Source organism: Nicotiana attenuata, unplaced genomic scaffold, assembly GCF_001879085.1.
Source record: "Nicotiana attenuata strain UT unplaced genomic scaffold, NIATTr2, whole genome shotgun sequence".
Classification (NCBI taxonomy): domain Eukaryota; kingdom Viridiplantae; phylum Streptophyta; class Magnoliopsida; order Solanales; family Solanaceae; genus Nicotiana; species Nicotiana attenuata.
The window spans coordinates 490573-496796 of NW_017670667.1; the positions used below are offsets into that span (position 1 = coordinate 490573).

Sequence of the window (6224 nt, forward strand, 5' to 3'; positions counted from 1 at the left end):
ACTAAGGAAGTAAAAGAATAGTATTAATTCACATCAAATTGCAATACAAGAGAGCTAATATTCGAAAAGGCACCTATGCTACAGTACCAGCGTGTGCACTGGTACTTGATTTTCTCTTAGTTAATCATCTAGTGATGGATTTTGACAGCTATAAGCACTATTATGCGCACTGAACATTGATGAAACGGATAGCTGGAATAAACAGATAAATGGATATCGTAATAAATTTACAACAGTTCTATCAAATGTACAGAATAAACTTGAAGACATGTGTCTAATGTGATCAAGGCTTAAACTTACGACTAATAAAGGAGTGCTGAAATGGTTCTAGCTAAAACTAATCCTGACTAACATGCTGAAGATGTGAACATAGAATTTTTATCAGAATTAACTAAGGTACCTCGATTTTCTAAGAGCAGCAACATCGCGAGTAATTCATCAGCCACCACGGATGATGATGTCGATATGTTTCCAATCATTGGATTCCTATTCATCTCTCTCTCCAAAACATCAATGCATAATCGGTCTTTATTAGTTATCTCTCCCTCTTTTGGTGTCTCATTATAATCCTTTAGCCGAGTCACCCTCAAACAAATGGATAGTGCTGTAAGTCCATCCAGTGTCGTATCTAAGGCAGATGCTCCTTTGTCAAGTAAACTCATTATTATTGATGGTTCCATACGTCATATTGTAAGTCTAGCACCAATATGAAGGACTGTATATCCTCGGGAGTTACGAAGATTGACATCAGCTATGCCCAGCTTGAGTACCTCATTTACAACCTTAGAGTTACAATAGGCAGCTGCATAATGAAGAGCACAAGCATCATTTAAAGTGACATTAGACTCTCCCAGGAGTAACTTCAGCAATTCAATGTCATCGGACTCTAGAGCCTTGAGAATCTTCCTAATTCTCTTCTCGTGTAGGGAACCACCTTCCATTGTGTCTTGTTCAATCACTATTTGGGACTTAAGGCGGCGTGCCTTTATATCGGTCAAACTTTGGAAGGAAGTTCTTTCTCAAGTGTAAAAATATCCAAGTCAGATCGTTCCACCTTCTGCACACACAGCGCTCTAAAAGTAGGTCCAGTGAGCAGTGGAAGGCCACTAAAAGTATAGGAATTACATCATCCACTGTAGCATCATCAACCAGATTGATAAGATGCCGCTGTACATGCAAAAATCCCAATCAGAACTTGTATAATGCAACCGAAAACATAACATACTTAGAAGCAACACACATCTCATGAAAAGGTGCTCTGCTTTCTTTTCAACTGGTATGAGTTCAATAACCTAGCTCCTTCAAATTAATGCATGGTTATTACTCTCAAGTTCCAGAGGCGGATCCCGGATTTGAAGGTGGCAGGCACCACATTTCCTTTAATGTACACCTTATATTGACTATAGAGTTTGTTTGGAATGTGTATTCGGTTCCGTTAAATCTCTTTCGACTTTAGTCGGGTCAACTTAATAGGTTTTTTGATTTGCAAATGAAAATTACATCTCTTATATCAAGAAATGTAAGGTGGTTCCGCCACTGAGTTCCAATCGCACATATAGTGGACAGAGTGCTAGGCAGGTTCGGTCAGGATGATAATCAAATGTGCAATTACTTAAAATTGCGACGCTTCACTCAGCCTTTTGGACTAAATCTGCTGCAGCTTTTTATGAATATATATAACAGTAACTATACTTGAAGAATACTTCTGTTCCTATCCAAACCACTAAGCTGACATGCGTAAACTTGTACTTCATTAACTATCATAGAATTTTCACATCATAATGTGTCAGCATATTCATCTGTCTATAAATGGACGCTCAGAGCTAGTAAATCTGACTTATGATGCAGTATTGAATAAATGACTTAGCAGACTACAACAACGACCCAGTAAAATCCCACAAGGTGAGCAGCCCAAATTGTGATTCAATATTTGAATAATAGATGAAGCCGTAAACTTCTAGTTATTCAAAGGTGATGGTTTCCATTTATTTTGTCGAAGTGATATGTTTATTTATAAAGCTGCTTCACTTGGTAAAACAAAGACACATTCCTTCACATCAACATTTTCAGCTTATATCATCTACACAATGACCAAAGAACAAGCTGAAACATGGTGTCTTAGTCAAGCATTTTCAGGTATGCTGACCACATTTTTCCCTTTAGAACAACAGTGTCCCAAGGATAATTCTATGACTGTCTAAGAACAAATTCAGTGCACAATACATTTATTACGCGTATAGATTTAAGAGATAGCTATGCTTACCTGAACAGCCATGACAAGTTCTTGAATTTGGAAAGTGGCAAAAGCATACATGAGTTCTACAGCATAATTAATGGCAGGGCGGCAAGCATCATGAGTACAAGTGATATCAACGCAAGTTGAAACTTCCGGAGGAGGAGGCTTAAGCTTTCCAGTAAACAAATAATTTAAGAAGACCATAAATGCTTCATAACCAATTGAGCCACCAGGCAACAAATCCTTCAGTAAATACTTAGGTTTTCCTTCTTTCACAGAATTCTCATTGTCCTTAAATTTTTTATGGAAAAACTGACTTCGTGCAGCAAGAATACAGCGATTAACAACGACAGTGTTTCCGTCAACAACTATCTCTGCATCACTATAGTCATATTCAGCATCAAGCACGAGTTTTTCGAGACTACCACTTAGCTTACTCAAGCTCAGCAGATCAAGACATGTCCCTGGTTCGTCGTGGCTATAGTCCCCGTCTGATTCATAAGAGGATGAAGCAAAACTCCAAGATGATGAAAGTTCACTGCCATTGTCCATAATTCCAACTTTATTCTTTCTTGTTATCCAAAATAGCAAGAATCCCTAAGAAAACAAGAATATCATCTTAGACTAATAAACCTCAAACATTATGGAAGTTCAATCTTGTGTCCTTGAACATAAAAGAGTTATTTGATCAATATCCAAATAACTATTTAACCGAAACAACAAAACATGTTAACGGTAACTTTCAAGATTCTTCAGCTAACTGACAGTTAAATCCTTAAATTAGTCCAAAAGAAGGCATGAACTTGCCAAAGTAAGTAGCCCCTCAAAGGTTTGGTGCAGTTACTTTACTCGGGATAGAAATATATCAGTCTATTCTTCAACTAACTGACAGTTAATAAGAGAAAGGGAAACAAGACTAAAGTTTTAGTGAGAGTAAGATCTAGGCAAAGAAAAATGCTCAAATAACTTGAACTCTAAGGAGTCGTTTGGTTGGAATATGATTTACACCGGTATAAGTTATGCCGGTATAAGTTATATTGCGATAAGTTATGCTGGGATTGTTGTTTATTCATTGTTTGGTATGTTGTATTAAGAATGACAATTGCATAATTTCTAAGAAGAAGGTATAAGTTATACCGGTGCTAATTACCCCACCTTCTATAAGGTATAAGTTATCCCAGTGTTAAAATTAACACCGGAATAACGTATACCTGATTTGCTAACCAAACAGAGTATTAAGGTGGTATTAAATTTTTATACCACCCTTATACCTTCTTACACACTCATACCAAACGACCCCTAATAGTACTATTATTACTATACTCAGATACCTGGAAAGGGGGCACCTCTCTTCACAAGAATACCAAGAAACAATGTTTGGGGTGTCCGACTTCACAAACATGCAAATACTTCGACTAAAAGCATCAAGACCTTCAAAATGTTTGGCAAATAGCTAAAGTCAACTAGTCCATTTTACCTGATCTTGGAAAAACCAAAAAAGAACAAGTGGCTCAGATCATAAGGATAACGAATTTGCCGACAATTTCACAAATCAAGAAAAGAGAATCTCTTGAGCTTTCTCTCTAAAAAGCAGCTCTACGGTTGTAGAGTAATAATTAAACTGAAATAGGAGATGACAAAGATACCGAATAAGGCAAAAAGGAGTTTTGAAAGGAGTAGTAATTATTGGCACTAGTATACTAAACTTGTGAATAATGTACGGATATTAGCTCCTAACCACTTGATTTTGTACTTGGACACTTAAGTGTTAAGACTTGGAGCGCTTGTTGTGCGTAATGGTTACGAACGTCACTTACCCGCCAACGTTAGGCTGATACATTTGGCGGCTACGGCATTGCTTTTTCAATTTGACTCTACCAACGGTAGTCACTTCAGCTGGTTATCTCGACAAAGTTTTATGTTATTACAACAACAACAACAACAACAACAACCTCTCACTAGCGGGATCTGCGGAGGACCGTGTGTACGCAGACCTTATTCCTACCGGGGTAGAAAGGCTGTTTCCAATAGACCCTCAGCTCAGGAAAATGAAAAGAGACAATATATTAGTTGTTGGGATATACTATTAACCATGCGGTTTAGACATAGTATTATATTTTGTTCTTTATGAAACAGTTGTTTAATTAATTTATTCAATTCAATAAAGCAATATTTTAAATAGATCATTTGTAACATGTGTGTCCTTTTGATTATGTAGTAGACAATTTAGTGTATGGAGTCTTAGCTCATACACAGAAGATTAAATTGTTGGTTCTCATAATTAATAAACTATGTTGACAATCAAAGATATTATCGGACAAAATATCTTGATGATTGTAGCACAAGATTATTGTATAATTTGTCTTGATTATGGGAGTAAGTTTACTCCAGCTTCTTGTGCTAGTATACTCAGTGTATATTGAACGGACCAAGTAGAGAAAAGGTGTTTTTGTACTGAATACATAAAAAATATTTTCTCTAATTCATTAAATGAGCTTATACTCCTAATCTTGATATAATTGTTATGATCGATGTAATTTGTTTATTGTTTTGATTTATCAAAAGGTACGACTCTATTTAGAGTTAGTATATGCCTAATATATTGGACAATAACAAATAACATTTGTGAATAATGATTAGTTGATAGAATCCATGACTTGGTTTTGGGTTTGATGATACCCCTTTATATAAGCTTATAAGTTTTCATGTGAAAACCCGGCCGGTGGATTTTGTATCCGTCACATGAGATGGTTTAAGTAGAATTATAAAGGATTTAATTAGTTAATTCAATTAAATTTTCAGTGATTAATTTAATTAACTGGTATTTGAAATCTTAACATGGGGAGTTAAAATAAGTGTTAATGAATATTCGAAATTCATATTGAGGAGTTCAATTGCAAATTTTTAGTGGAATAAATTGCAATTAATTATAGTAAGAATTAATTCATGCTAATTTAGAATTAATACTATAATTAGTAACCTCTTATTATTTTTGCGGTCCCTACTATACCTAGTAAAAACCTGGACAGACTTGGGTAAAAAGTAGCTTGGGAGAAAAGGTACTCTTTTGAGTTAGAGTAGGATTCTACTTATGAAATCCTAGTCTTACACGATTTTAAGCCTATTTTAGGGCTTAAAATTCGTGTATTTAATAAGGAAAAAGAGAGACAGGTTTCTTCCGTGTGACTAACCCTAGAGTTGTATTGTTCTTGCCCACCCAAAAGCAAAAGTGTTCAAGGTTTTACTAGGCATATAGCAGAAGACTACAGCCCTGGATTCTTGCTGCTTGGAGAATTTGTGCAACTATTTCAAGAGGTTAGTGTTCCTGATCTCGTTATTATTGCGTTGTCTAGTTTACATGTAATTGATGCCTCATTGTATGCTTGCTTCCGCTGCGCATGTTCTAACAATTGGTATCAGACGCCGTCTTACATCTAACTAGATAATGTAATACAGCATACATAGAAAAAAAAAATTAAAACGTGTTATTCATTGATACATGTTTCGGATAATTATTCTATATTAAAAACATGAATGTTTTGTATGATATTCTGTAATTTTGGATTAATATACAGAATTTTTGGATTAATCCTGTCAAAACACATTTTTTGAAAATCACGTCTTGTATCGCCGCGGTCCGGGCGTAACCGCGGTAGGACCGCGGCAGAACACTGCCTCTGATTCTGAAGGTCACTCTAGCCGCGGTAGGACCGCGGCAGTACATGCAACCTTCAGAGCCAAAAATTGCAAAACACGCGATTTTAGGTCCTAAACCCTAAATTAAACGGGTTTTACAGTAATAATAATGAATTTATATGTTGACATAGGTCTTCTTCCATATCGGATAAATTCATTATAGATGATTACTGTATTCTTCTTTAGCCTCTAGTTATTTCATTACTTGTATTAACTCTCCAACTGAGTTACATGTTGATTGAATGAAACTAGAGTTTTATAAAAAGTGATATTTACCTATCTTAAATTAACA

At 35.7% G+C, this 6224-nt stretch overlaps 1 pseudogene; it reads right to left on the bottom strand.

Annotated features, from left to right (window-relative positions):
* Positions 1-213: 213 nt before the first annotated feature.
* On the bottom strand, positions 214-2855 carry LOC109242066 (annotated as a pseudogene).
* Positions 2856-6224: the final 3369 nt, after the last annotated feature.